Below are 14,689 nucleotides of genomic sequence, written 5' to 3' on the forward strand. Positions count from 1 at the left end.
TTCTCATTTCTCTTCTCGGATCTCTGAGTTTTGAGTGTGAGCTATAAAGAGAGAGATGGATTGTATTTAATCCCAGAAGGAAGGGCAATGGATAGGAAGGGGCAGGTGAAGCATTGGTTGGTATTTTAAGGGACTTTTTCAATAAAGTACGCTAGATAAATTCTTGTAGAGATTAATTTTAGGGTTTGTGACCAGCCCCACCCCACCCCCCATGGTGGGTAGTAAGTCAGCAAGTGAACCCCAGTTACAGTGACTTGCCCAAATTTCCACTAAAAGTGGAAGATTCCTTTCTGACTGACAGTGCTAAAGAATTATTGTTCCTAAACATGTCACACTGACATCTTAATATCCCATATTGACATCATGCTATGTCTTGACATGACTTGATAGTGTAGTATTAGCCTTATATCCGTATTGCTAGTTGTGAACAACAGAAGCTTTCAAATTTATAAGATCCTAGAGATAAAGATGTTCTTCCTACTTAATAAAGCTGAATTAGGACTGACCTTTCCAGGTTGACTTCCATTCTACTCATTGCTGCTGCAATGTAGACAGAGGATAACTGGAATAAAGCCCACTGTAGCTGAATGCAAAAGGTTTTTGATCACATCTGTGGTTCCAGTGCTTTAGACAAAGATATAAGGAAGACGCTGGAACCCCTTGTGGTAGGACCAGACCTGAACATGGTTTCAGACAAGTTCTACAAGGGCCTTCCTTATTGAAACGGTAGTTAAGCATATTTCCACAAGAGACTTTGAAATATATTGATTCTGAAACTCCTTGGGCTTTCTTCTGCAGCATCCACCCTTGGACAATGAATGACTAATTAAGATTAATTTCTAGCTTACATAATGTCCCTCGCACAAGAATATGTTTGCACTCGAGAGTATTGACACTGGCAAATGGGGCCAGACTTTTGGCAGGTTTTTCAGATAAACGATGCCAAGCTGGCTAACTTCCTATATTTCTCTAGTCTTTTTTGGAAAATACCTAGAACACTTTCCAAGAAATTAGTTTAGATCAGTTGCAGTTTATTCTGGATAATATTGTGTTTATCGTTGCATAAGAATCTAAGTCAGGATCAGCTACCCTTTCAGACACAAGTCCCTTAATGCTGACAATAACACATGGGCTTTTTCGCCAAAGGCATGAAGTCGACTAGGGGTTCTAGGAGGAAATACAAATTCTATTTGTGGATGACTCAAACTGGCCATAATATCAGTACTAATTGTGAGGCTTTGAGGGGACTCGGGTGTTAATAAGAGAAACAGTACTATCCAAATAATTTGGAAAGCTCAGTATTTCTCTGTGTCCATCTCTTTCCTGACTGGTGGAAGCAAGTATTCTGGGATGCACAGTTACTAACTAGTTATATTAAATTGTTCAGTGGGATGCAAAGTGCTCAGTGTTGATATCAAATCAAAGTTAAGCATTGATATCAAATTTCAATAAAGCCAGGGTCAATCTAAATTTCCATAGAATGAGTTTCACAGAATGAATTTCCAGTCCAACAACAATTTAATTATTATGATAATTTTGTTATTCATGTTTCTAGTTGACAAGTTTTAAGAAGTTGACATTATGTTATAGGAATGATAATTGCTCAGTACTGTCAGCTACTAGATTGCTTCTACTGCTACTACACTGTAAGTTTGCAATACCAAATAGTCACAAACTTCCCATTTAGGTTCATTGAGGAACAACATACATTTTTTTTGGACAGTCCTTCCAGTTTCAGATACTAATAGTATCTAATAGCGGCTAATAGTGATGCTGTCACCCAGATATTAAATGTTCTTTTTGCGCTAGTAGTAATTCACTAAGGTAACGACTTATCTTCCCTTATCACCTACCAGAAGATCTAATTTTATTGAAACAGTGCCAAACTGAAGCTTTGTACACTGCTTAAGAAAATGTTGTCTGAGTGTTTTTAGAAATCAACTTAAAATTGTACATAAAAATAACAGTTTTCAGAGCCATCGTTGAGTAGCTGCAGAATTTTCTACCTGCTAGAATTTCGACATGTGAAGTATGTAAGTAAGTTTTCATTTTTTAAATATTTATTTATTTTAAATTCATATCCAAGTTAGTAGCATATAGTGCAATAGTGATTTCAAGAGTAGATTCTAGTAATCCATCCCCTATGTATAACACCCAGTGCTCATCCCAGCAAGTGTCTTCTTTAATGCCCCTTACCCATTTAGCCCATCCACCCACCCACAACCCCTCCAGCAAAGTAAATTTTCACTTTATGTCTAGAATGCTCCCCTATATTTGAAAGTGAATATTCAGCTTTAGTAACAAACTCAAGTCGTGTGTCCTGTTTGTTTTACTGTCATTACACTGATTAGGTTTGTTTATACCCTGGTGGTTCCTATTATCATGGATCATATTGTCCAAAATGCTAAAAACCATGGAGGCCTTCCAAAGGCTAAGGTTGAAGTCCAAATCAAAGAGCAGGTTTTGGTCAAATCTTTAGGTTGACATTAAACTATATAAGGTTGGGTCGTTTTCTTAATTTTTTGAAGCTTTATCTTCTTCATCTGAGACGGAGGACACCACCTCTTCTTTCCACCTCTTATTAGATTGTTGTAAAGATAAGACCTAGACAGTAAAGTCCTTGATAAATGATAAAGGTCTATATATACACACAATGTGCTGTATACACACACAATTCTTAGTTATTACAGAAATGTTAGCACATCTTCTATTGTACCAGCAAAAGGACAAAGGCAGTGTGTTTGTATAATTGGTGTTTGTAGATGTTTTATTCCTCAAAATCTTCACGCCAGGAATCCCATCATTAAGCCATACTCAGTGTGTCCCTTTATTCCCCTGACATAACCCACTTCCAGCCCTGACTGCCTCATGCTTGGTCTAGATAATTAACCTCAGTAATGTTCTCCCTGTCTCCAGGCCCCTGTTCGCCATTCTGTCCAGAATGCCAGGACCATATTCATCTTCCAACAGATTTTTATATGCCATCTTAAACTCAGGTGGTGCTCCCCATGGCTTACTAGATACAGTCTGAACCATCTGTAAAGTCCTTCACAATCTCAGTACAACTTAGACTCTTCCTACTCTCCCCCCCACCCTACCCCTCCCATTCCCTATGAGCCAGTCAAGTCAGGCCTCTTGTTTTCCCTCCCTGTGACTTTACACATTTCAGAGTCAGCATCTCTCTCTCTATGTGTCTTTTACATAAAATGCCCTCTTCCTCCTCTCTTGCCTGTAGAAATCTTGGCTATCATTTCAGACCCATTTCACAGTCATCACTTACAACAGACTCTATAGGCACATATGTATACAAAACATACACATGTATAAACATATTTCTAACTATGTTTCATTCTAATTACATAAATAATACCGGCTTTTTAAAAATGAGTCAATAGGGGCGCCTGGGTGGCGCAGTCGGTTAAGCGTCCGACTTCAGCCAGGTCACGATCTCGCGGTCTGTGGGTTCGAGCCCCGCGTCGGGCGCTGGGCTGATGGCTCAGAGCCTGGAGCCTGTTTCCGATTCTGTGTCTCCCTCTCTCTCTGACCCTCCCCCGTTCATGCTCTGTCTCTCTCTGTCCCAAAAATAAATAAAAAAAGTTGAAAAAAATAAAAATAAAAATGAGTCAATATATAAAACTACAAGAAGGAAAATAGAAATTACTTGGACTGTCAGCCTTGAGACACAACCACCATGAACATTTTGGTGACTCTTTCTTGTTCTTCTTTGTATATGAACGTATACACATTTATCTTGTTATCTTATATGATTCAGATAAAATTTTACCTGGTTTTTAAAATCATATTCAGTTTTATGTATAAATAAAAGTTTGGTATTTGTTTTGTGTTTTACATAGCTCCCTTCTCAACCTCTCCTTCTATTTCCCCTTATAAACTCACCTTAGGTAATCCATGTTAAAAACTTGTTGCATATTTTCCCGTACCTTTTTCTTGCATGCTATTGATTTTCAGAGTAGATTCATAAATGCATGATAACATTTCTCCAAGTCACTTAATACAGAGTTAACCTATTAAAAATTAATCTATTTTCTTTGTTCACATAGCCACAAATAAATATAATTTTATATAAATTCATGCTTGTTCTCACAGTTAAACTTTTTGGTGCCACCTTTCTTTGCCATTCTCCCTCTTTCCTCCTTTTCTTGGTGGGGGGTGGCATGCATTCTCTTCCTCTAATTTATTCTCTTTGGTTACATAATATTATACATACACATACCACACTTTATTTTACTATTTCCCTACTGATGACTTTCCATTTTGTTTCCACTTTTTTTGCAGAGACAGTACTACCATAAGAATGTGTGTGTGTGTGGGGGGGTGAATTCTTGCTTTTAATTTGACGGGTTAGATTCTAAGTTAAAGGAAATGTGCATTTCTAATTTTAGAAATTAGATTTCTAATTTCTAAATCTAGAAATTTAGAATTCATATTGTCATTAACAATGAATGTTTGAGAGTGCTGTCTTCTCATCTTTACAAATTAATCTGAGTCTTATCTGAGATTCACTATGATCCTCTCTTTGCCACTTGGATCTGCACTTCCATGACTACTGTAAAGGAGGAGGAGATCTTCAAATGCAAAGTGATCATTTGCATTGCGCTTATGTGAATTGCCCATCCCTGTTTTTTGCTCACATTTGTATCAGGTTTATATTTTTCTAACCAAATTGTAAAAGCAACATGTATCTTATTGTGGTAGGTAGCCTTCTAAAGTGATTCCCAGTAAACTCCCATCCTGTTATTCATGCCCTGGTATAATCCCGTCCTATGAGTGTGGACTTTCTTTCAAAGATTAGTGTACAGCAGAAGTGATGTGGTATCACTTCTGTGATAGGTTACAAAAGAACACGATTTCCATTTTGCTGGTATTCTCTCTGCGGCTGTTCTCATCTGTTTGCTCTGATGGAGAAAGCTACCTGGCACAGAGCTAAAGGGCAATAGCCCTTAAGAAACAGGCCCTGGGGCGCCTGGGTGGCTCAGTCGGTTAAGCATCCGACTTCGGCTCAGGCCATGATCTTGTGGTCCGTGAGTTCGAGCCCCGCATCAGGCTCTGTGCTGACAGTTCGGAGCCTGGAGCCTGTTTCAGATTCTGTGTCTCCCTCTCTCTCTGACCCTCCCCCATCTCAAAAATAAATGCTGTCTCTCCCTGTCTCAAAAATAAATAAACGTTAAAAAAAAAAACTAAAAAATAAAAATAAAAAAAAAAAAAAGGAAACAGAGACCCTTATTCCAAAGTCCTTAAGAAGTGAATCCTGCAAACATCCATGTAAGGTTGGAAGAAGATCCTTTCCCATTCAAGCCTTCAGATGAACCTGTAGCCTGGCTAACATCTCACTTGCAGCCTATAGAAGACCCTGAAACAGAGGACCCAGTTAATTTGTGCCTGGGTTCCTAACCCACAGAAATGGAGAGTAAGAAGTATTGCTCCAAGATGCTAAGTTTTGGGGTTATTTCTTTTGCAGAACTAGATAATGAATACAATTGCATATACCACATTTTCTTCTGGATTATATATTGCAAATATTTTTTTTCCTGATCATTAAGTTTTTTCTTGACTTTGTTTATGATATCTTCCTCCATAGAGGATTAAATTTTTTTTTAATTTTTAACATTTATTCGTTTTTGAGAGACAGAGACAGAGTGCGAGTAAGGGAGGGGCAGAGAGAGACACACACAAAATCTGAAGCAGGCTCCAGACTCCAAGCTGTCAGCACAGAGCCCAATGCGGGGCTCAAACTCATGAACCACGAGATCATGACCCTGAGCTACCCAAGCACCCCTAAAATTTTTATATACCATGTTTCTTTGATGGCTTTTAGATTTGATGAACTATGTAAGTATCTCTCCAATACCTATGCAGTATCTAGAGTCTGTTAAACATTTTCTAATACTTTTAATATTTTATTTTTAATTTAATTAAAAATTTTTAATTCCAGCATAGTTAACATACAGTGTTATATTAGTTGCAGGCATGTAATTTAGTGGTTCAACAATTTAATATACTACTCAGTGCTTATCATGATGACTGTACTTTTAATCCCCATCACCTATTTCACCCATCCTCCTACCCACTTCCCCTCTTTATGTAACCATCAATTTGCTCTCTGTAGTTAAGGATCTGTTTCTTGGTTTGTCTCTCTTTTTTTGTTCATTTGCTTTGTTTCTTAAGTTCCACATATGTGAAATCATATGGTATTTGTATTTCTCTGATTATTTCACTTAGCATTATACTCTAGCTCCATCCATGTTGTTCAAATGGCAAGATTCCCTTCTTTTTTATGGCTGAGTAATATTCCAGTGTGTGTGTGTGTGTGTGTGTGTGTGTGTGTGTGTAGCACATCTTCTTTATTCATCTATCAGTAGACACTTTCACTTGCTTTTACATCTTGTCTATTGTAAATAATACTAGAGTAAACTTAGAGGTGTGTATATCATATTCTTTGGGTAAATACCCAGTACGATGATTACTGGATCATATGGTAGTTCTATTTTTAATTTTTTGAGGACTCTTTATACTGTTGATATTTACTTTGGAGTTAAAATTTTAAAACATCATTTATGGACAATATGTAAGAAAGTCAACTTCAAGGTCTTCTCTTCCTACATCTCCATTTTTAAAATTAGAAGTAACACTGATTTTGTTATTGAATGACTACTGAATATGTTCTCCATTCATGGCAGAGTCTGAGTCTGTTAAATAGATTACACATTCTAGGACTGCAAAACATTTTTCTTCTAGAAAGATAAAGCCAACTGAAGTAATCCTGAAAGAAAGGGGTGACTGAGAATTTGAAATGTTTTATCTGTAAGATTCCAAAATAGAACCCTTATGTTATTAGATCATAATATTATTTCCTTATTTCACAAATATTTATCATGTCCATTCTACCTGCCAGGCACTGTACTCAGTCCTGGAGTTAAAGGGGTCGAGAAGACAGGCAGATATGTCTCCACCTTCATGGAATTTAGGTACATGCATTAAAGCAGTTATTACAAATGTGGTGAATGTTATAAGAGGGATGTATAGTGACAGCATGTGGCAAGGAACCCCAACAAAGACCCTGATGAAAAAGAGACATTTAGGCTGAGCGATAAAGGGTGAGTGAGTGAGTTACTTTTGAGGAGAGAGCAAGCATGGCACAACTGAGGAACTGAACAGGAAAGTTTGATGGGCTAGAGCCACTGGTGTAAGTGAGCAGCAAGGGCTGAGAGTGGTAAGGAGGGTGGTGAGCCCCATGTGGTAGAGGACTTTACACAAATTAAGATGTTATCCTAGAGAAACAGAGAGCAATAGAAGGAGTTCAAGATTGAGAGTGTCATGGTGTGCCTGGGTGGCTCAGTAGGTTAAGCGTCCAACTTCAGCTTAGGTCATGACCTTACGGTTCGTGGGTTTGAGCCCTGCATTGGGCTCTGTGCTGACAGCTCAGAGCCTGGAGCCTGTTTCAGATTCTGTGTCTCCCTCTCTCTTCGCTCCTCCCCCATTCATGCTCTGTCTCTCAAGAATAAATTAAAAAGTTAAGAAAAAAAAAAAGATTGAGAGTGTCATGATAAGATCTGTATTTTAGGAAAGTTATTCATGGTTTGGAGAATAGATTGGATCAGGAATTAATTAAATCAAGGAGACCACTTAGAAGGCTGAATAAGTCAAGTTTCAAATTTACAAATAGCTTTAGCTAAGTTTGGGTGGAAAGTGATATGATGTGACACTGGGCAGAGAGAATATGGGGTCAAAGGAGATTTTTATTTGTTTTTTTGATTTATTTGATTTTACCACAGGAAAGGCTTGAGTATGATGGAAAGAGCTAATTCAGAATAAATGCCAGAAGATACATAAAAAAGGAGGCAAACCAAAATTGACAGAGGCTAAAAATCTGAATTTTCAATAAGATGATATTATTTAAATATGTGGCTACAATTTATTTAATGAGGACAGGGAAAAAACTGACCTTTCATGTGAAGGAAATGGCATACCTTTGAAGGAAATGGCCTACCCTATTTCCTATAAAATTCCAATTCAAAACAAGGGCTTTATTTGAGGCACTAAACATACAGCATTTAACTTACTTAGAACCGTCTTACATTTCAGCGTTTTTACTCAAAACTGGTCATTTGGTAATTCTAAGAATGGAAGTTAAGCATGTTAGCTTTAGGCTTTGTTCAAAATATGTTTTCAAGTTCTTTTTCCTGGATTTCCTGTTGGCAAAAAGGTTCCCAGTTGTTCTCTAGTTCTTGGTTTCTATTGTGATTTTTTAAATCAGATAACATGTTTAGTAGCATTTATTAGGTTTCCTAAAAGGTAGCATTACTCTGTAGTTTTAGTTGGTTGTGGCTAATGTAGACATTGGGTTGCAAAGTCCCAAGAGCAAAGTGATAATCATATTTTCTCAAGGTAATCCTTGAGAATCCTATACATCAAATGTAGAATAGTGTATGTGGTATGGTATATATGCTTCTCTATGCCAGTATGTAAATATACGTGTGTAAAATATATAGTAATATAGAGGACATATTAAAGTATACACATTAAAAACATAACTCTACCATATTTTAAATTATAGGATAGCAAGATAAGGAGAACAGAAGCATTAAAAAAAAGGAAAACAATGATACTAAATACTCACCATGCATCCTTCATATTTTTGCCTGGCTCTGGTCGTAATAATGGTGACTCACCATGAGGACGGATGCTGACGATAACAATGAGCTCAGTGTCTGTGTGATGAAGAATGAGATAATAAAGATGGGTATTGGTAATATGGTAATCCCACTAACTCTAGGGATTTGTTTTCCTCCTATCTGACAACACTGTTGTAGGTCCACATGAGCAGTGAGGAGACCAGCCGGCAGAATTGTTCATACTATTTAAATTCTTATTTGCTCAGCTCTCATTTTTGTTCTTGCTCTCCCGTTGGTGGCTCATCTTCATTGATTTCACATAAGTCAAATACGCATTTATGCTTCTCCACTTTATTGGGTTTGAGGATTTCAGCTGACTCCAAAAAAATTGTCTACTGGTCAATTTCAGTGTGGTGGCAACACTACAGGGTTGTATCCTGCGATGGGATCATAAAAACTCACTTGTAGTAGATCAGAGTTGGAGGGGAATTTGCTTGTTTGCTGTTTTGTCTGGTTTTAACTTCCATTCGGTAGGAGGGGGACCAATTTATATTTTATGGTTATATACGAAAACCTGTATTAACTGGTACTGTAATTCTATAATGATTTATCCCAGGGATTTTCTTTTAACCTCTTACGAATTGGCATGCTAGGCTGCTGCTCAGGTGACTTGACTGGGTTTTTTTTAGTTTTTTTAAATATTTATTAATTTTTTAGAGAGAGAGAGAGAGACCGTGAGTGGGGGAGGGGTAGAGAGCAAGGGAGACAGAGTCTGAAGCAGGCTCCAGGCTCCAGGCTCTGAGCTGTCAGCACAGGGCCCAAGTTAGGGCTGGAACCCACGAACCATGAGATCATGACCTGAGCCGAAGTTGGATGCTGGACCAACTGAGCCACCCAGGTGCCCCTCGTGTGACTTGACTTTTAATCCAGACCTGAAGATGGGGAAATGGTCCATGGAAGTTCCCTGAGACGTTGAGATATGATGTGATAGAAAACATCTGACCTCTCATAGGAGAAGGGGCTTCTTATCAAATGTAAGGAGCAAGGCAGGACAGGGACATGAAACAGATTGGTGTGGATATTTGAAGCATTCCAATTTGATGAGGTGGGTCAGAGAGCAGGAGCATGGTAAGAAGTCAAGGTGGAGATGGGAATATGAACTGACTAGGGAAATAGAAGATTACTAGGTTGTTCCATTTCAGGCACCCAGCGGAAGATAATACTTACATGGAGACAACAACCTGCCCAGTTGTGGGACTTTCTGTAGTAGAAGAGCAGCCTGGTTTAAGCACTGAGAAAGCCTTCATTTCAGGAAAAAAATATTTAGGAGGGACAGTATCAGAAACCCAAGGAGAGAACCAAATTACAAAACACTGAGAAGTTAAAACACGAAGGTAAGTTTGACAAAAAATGAGAAGTATACATTTCTAAGGCAGCAGGGCCAGGCCAAAGGTGTCGAGGGTTTGGGAGTCCTGATCATGTGGATCCCAATGACCCTGAAGCTTCAGGTATTATTGTAATCAATAGACACTTAATTTTCTGGTGAATCAGTAATTCTTACAGCATATTTCCCCAGGTTGTTCCTATTGGAAATGTTAGCTATGAATTTTATCACTCCAAATAGTGGTTTCTGTTGTACTTTTTGAACACAGGAAAGGCTAAGCCATAACAGATTTCTTGAGGAGGAGGAGTCCCATTTCCTCATGGAAGCAGAGGGACCTGTAACGGGTGTCCATTTCCACTCTGTGCAGACTTTTCAGGAGTTAGTCAAACCCCAAGGAAGTTTCCAGGAAACAGCCATAGCTGTGTGACTCACCTAGCAAAAAACTGACGCCTGAACAGGAAGTCCTACCCCACAGCCGATGGTCAGTTTATTTTCAGTCAAGATTCAGGAAAGACAGACAAAGAAGGCCCCATTCTTTCCTTGGTCACAGAGCATAGAGGTCAATAAAAATCTTGACTTTTACTGAATTTTAAGGGAGACCAGGAAAGCAGGCACTACCTCTGTTCTGACACTTACTTTCTGCGGGTCTGACAGAAAATTCTTTAGCTTAGAGGCTGAATGAAGCAATGGTTCTGTTTTCAATTTTTGCAGTCCTACTGCCTGAGCCAAGCACCATCAGCTCCATTTACTATAATAGCTATGTGGCCACGAGTGAGTTATTTAAGCTCTTTGTCCTGATTTACTCATCTATAAAAAACCACAAGAAATAGTATTGGTTGTGGGCACTCAAGGAGATAATATTTGCTGAGGCACAGTGCTTGGCACATAATAAGCATTTAGTGAAAGTTGTCTCTTGTGTGGGCCTGTTTTATCTTCTGTCAAGTGACGTTCGTAGACTAATATTCCTTCCAGCTCTGAAACTCTAAGATTCGGTGACAGAAAGGATTTTTGGTTAGTGTTATTACCCCACAGCTAGGATGAGCAAACGTCCTCTGTGAAGATCTGGGTAGTGGTGTTTTAGGCTTTGCACATCATACAGTCTTTATCGTGACTACTCGGCACTGACACCATAGTGTGAAAGAAGCCAGAGATAACACTTAAAAGAATGGGCACAACAGCTGTGTTCCAACAAAACATTATTTACAAAAGGAAGTGTAGCCTAGATTTGGCCCACGGGAAGTAGTGTGCCGACCTCTGTTCTGTAGGATAAAAATATGTGGAGAAGAGAAGTGAAATGCAATTTGTGATGGAAAAAGAACACAGAAAATCGTGACCTGCAAACTCGTATAACCTTCTGCATATTTGTTTAGCTCAAAAACTTTTTTTTTTGTATTGAGCATATGAAACAAAGCAGATGTTCTACAACAAAGGTAGATAATGGAAAGATACTAAACAGCTTTCACAAGCTAAAATATTTATAAATATTGAACAGATATAAGTATGTAAAATGAGTGAAATGGAAAACAGTGAGTGGCCCAGAAATTGACATTTGCTACAATTTGAAAGAAAGCAAGAAGAAGGCAATCATGCAAAAAAGCATGAGAAGCCCAGGTTGTAGCAAAAAGCTAATGTTGTTTCATGAAGGAGACAGTTATGGATTAAACTGGCTTAAACGCTTGCAGGGTGATTGCTCAACTTTCAAATCACGTTCGATCTTATCTGGGTATCTGAATGTTACCAAGGCTGGGTTGTGGGCTATTTTCTTTATTAAGCTGACCCAGTGACTAGCCACTCAGCATTAGGCCTTGGTGGTATTGGGGTACCTTGGCAAAGTGTAGGCAACTCTGTACCAGTCATGTAGTACCTGGGAACACAACTTGAAATTATGCTGAGGAAAGACAAAGAAGAATGCAATGAATAAGAAAGAGGACATGGAAGGAGTAAATGAAGAACTGCTAATGGAGCAATATAGATTTAGAAGCCACATCCCCCCCCCCCCCCCCCAGTTCCCCATCCCACCCCGCCCCAGCATTCTCTGCGGGACAACACGGGAGATCACTACAGGGGCAGCGACTACCTGCCTGGGCACCTCTGAAGATGCCTCTGTGTCACAGCGACCTTTCTTCTTCCTTCCAGATCTCCCCCGATGGTTCTCTTAACTAGCGTTTACTAGTTTAAAAAAGAGCAAACAGGATGGTAATATTTGAGCAAAAACTTTACTGTCTGTATTTTTCCATCCTCTCATTTCAAGCATCCTAATACTTTGCTTGCATCAGGGATTTTGCACAACAGAAGACTTGATGTCAGTGGCCTTTCCTGTCTTTTGTGAAAGCTTAAGCCCTCTGAAGAAATTATGCCAGGTGTTCCGGAGAGGGAAGAGAGAGAAGTGACTTTCAAGGTGGGTGAGATCTCCTGAGACAGTGGAAGAAGGTGGAGGTCAGAGGGTCCCTCTAACATTAGGGATCACACACTGCTCCTTGACAGAAGTCTGAGGGAGGGATGAGACCCCTGGGACAGCTGTCGAGGACATGTAGGAAAGCTGGCTCTAGATTCAGGGGGCCCCGGCCTCGCCTAAGCTTTCAGCACCCTGAGGGTGGCTGCTGGGGCTGGTGGCCCCCTTGGGACTGTGACAACAAGCATCTCAGCAGTAAGCAGCAAGGACAGTGGCCTGAGATCAGAGGGGCCACCCTGTTAATCGGGCAATGTATAAGTTCCTGCACAGGCCTTGAAGGTGGGGAGTCCCAGTAATGACTGGAATTTACGTTTCCCTACATCCTTGAGGGAGGGAGACCCAGAACAGATTTAAACCGATTTAAAGACATGAAGAAACATAACGATTCTTGCAAAATAGCTTCTGTGGGCTGATATTCATCTACCAACAAATGTTTGGGAGTACGGGGTGGGAAGGAAGAGGGACTCTCATATTCTACTTGGCACCGTCCCTGGCTTAGAACTAGCAAGCTCCCCAAGGAGCAGATTAGGTGTGTGGAGGCAGCGTGACCGCAGAGGCTGAGAAAGAGCAGAGGGCTGCCTTATAAATCCTTCAGCGGGTAAATGAGTGCCCAGAAAAACAGAGAGAGTGGGTGGAGTAACATAATTGAAAACAGCTGATCTGCAAAGCAGGCCTAATTTTTTCTGAACTAAGAATGAGTAAAATGTCTTTTCAAGAACTGGGTGTAAAAATGGAACCAGGAGATAAAGAAAACCCACTATATTTAGTTGTTCACACACACGCACACACAGCTAATATAGTAGCCATGGATGCATTAAGAAAATCTTCTCTTGTACTTTTCATAACTTGTCTGTTTGACGACCCAGTATTTGAAAACTGGGGAACATAAGGTTTCCTGACCCATGGATAAGCTTTAAAAGCCAATGGGCCCAATCTCATTGGGAAGCATAACCACTCAGGAGGCTCAGCGTGGACTTCTAGCTGCAAAGGCTGTGCTTTCCTGAGAAAAGTACAAGAGAATGGAGAGGAGAGTGGGGATGCCACCCAACAGGCCAGGTTAGCTGGGTCAGCCCTGGCCATCTAGGTAGCTAGTGCCCTACGCTAACCTAACCTCCCATCCACTTTCTCCCCAGCTCTTGTTTCAATGAGATCAAAGGGATCCAGGTAGCAAGTCACTGGCCTAATCGATAGATGTGGTGTAACCTTCATTGTTACTGTAAAATATTCCAGTCATATTCTGAGTACTAAATAATTCCCTCAGAGCGAGTTGCACGGCAGTAATTCAAACCGTATTCTCTGGCCCTGGAACTCATTCATTTACCTCCTCTTTGTCATGCTGCCTCCAGGAGCCCAGCAATTCCTTTTACCTGCATTCCATAGATGCAGCACCAGCTGTGGGCACCCATCCACTGAAGTCTGTTAATAACCACACAAGGTCAATAGTTTATTTTGAAATGTCACATAAAGGAGAGCAGAAATCACACAAAAGAAAAAGATTCCTTTTAGAAACAAACAATGAAGAGGCTCTAATAGTTAGCACCTGGGAAATATGATTTTACTTTTTTGTTTTGTTAGTATACTCATTATTAAGGTCCAGTCTGGGGTGGGGAGCCCAGTAAGCTGGACAGACTTTGAGAAAAAGGATCCGGACAAAACCACTCATTTATTTTTATAAAATTGCATTCATTAAATGATAATGAGAGAAAACATCCATAAAGGTGAGAAGACAATAAAACACATCCTTTCTCTTTGAAGAATTATGCATCCCCAGTGCACAGGAATTAACCACTATCTGCAAATGTTTTATTGAATTTGCCTTTCTTTTTTTCCCCTGTACAAAAATTGATCACCACAGATGTGGTCTTGAAATCCCTGTGGTTTCTGAAATCCTATTCAAAAGGATATATTTTCCTATTCCTGCAGTTTGAGCCACTCAACAACAGAGGAACTAAGTCAAATTATTTGATTTCTTTTTTTTACAAAATTAGCATACTGGTAGATTAGCAAAATGCCATTGACATGGTCTATCTTTGTCCATTGGCTTAGTCATCAATCATTAAGCATTTAACGACCATCTAATGTGTCTGAAGCACTGGGAAAACAGACTTCAAGCAAACATTGGTCCCTGCCCACATGGAGCTGAATTTAGTAGAGTAGGGGGACAGATCAACAAAGCATCAGGATAATATTTTGAAATATTATGAGAACTCTTTTCCTTTC

The 14,689-nt window shown here is 39.5% G+C and overlaps 1 long non-coding RNA gene across 1 annotated transcript; it reads left to right on the forward strand.

Moving 5' to 3' along the window:
• Positions 1-6,894: 6,894 nt before the first annotated feature.
• LOC122475382 lies at positions 6,895-12,410 on the forward strand. The gene is made up of 3 exons (XR_006295160.1): positions 6,895-6,986; positions 9,836-10,027; positions 12,294-12,410. It is a non-coding gene; the product is annotated as an uncharacterized LOC122475382 (long non-coding RNA).
• The last annotated feature ends 2,279 nt before the right edge of the window (positions 12,411-14,689 follow it).

This window comes from Prionailurus bengalensis, chromosome A1, assembly GCF_016509475.1.
Source record: "Prionailurus bengalensis isolate Pbe53 chromosome A1, Fcat_Pben_1.1_paternal_pri, whole genome shotgun sequence".
NCBI classification, from domain to species: Eukaryota; Metazoa; Chordata; class Mammalia; order Carnivora; family Felidae; genus Prionailurus; species Prionailurus bengalensis.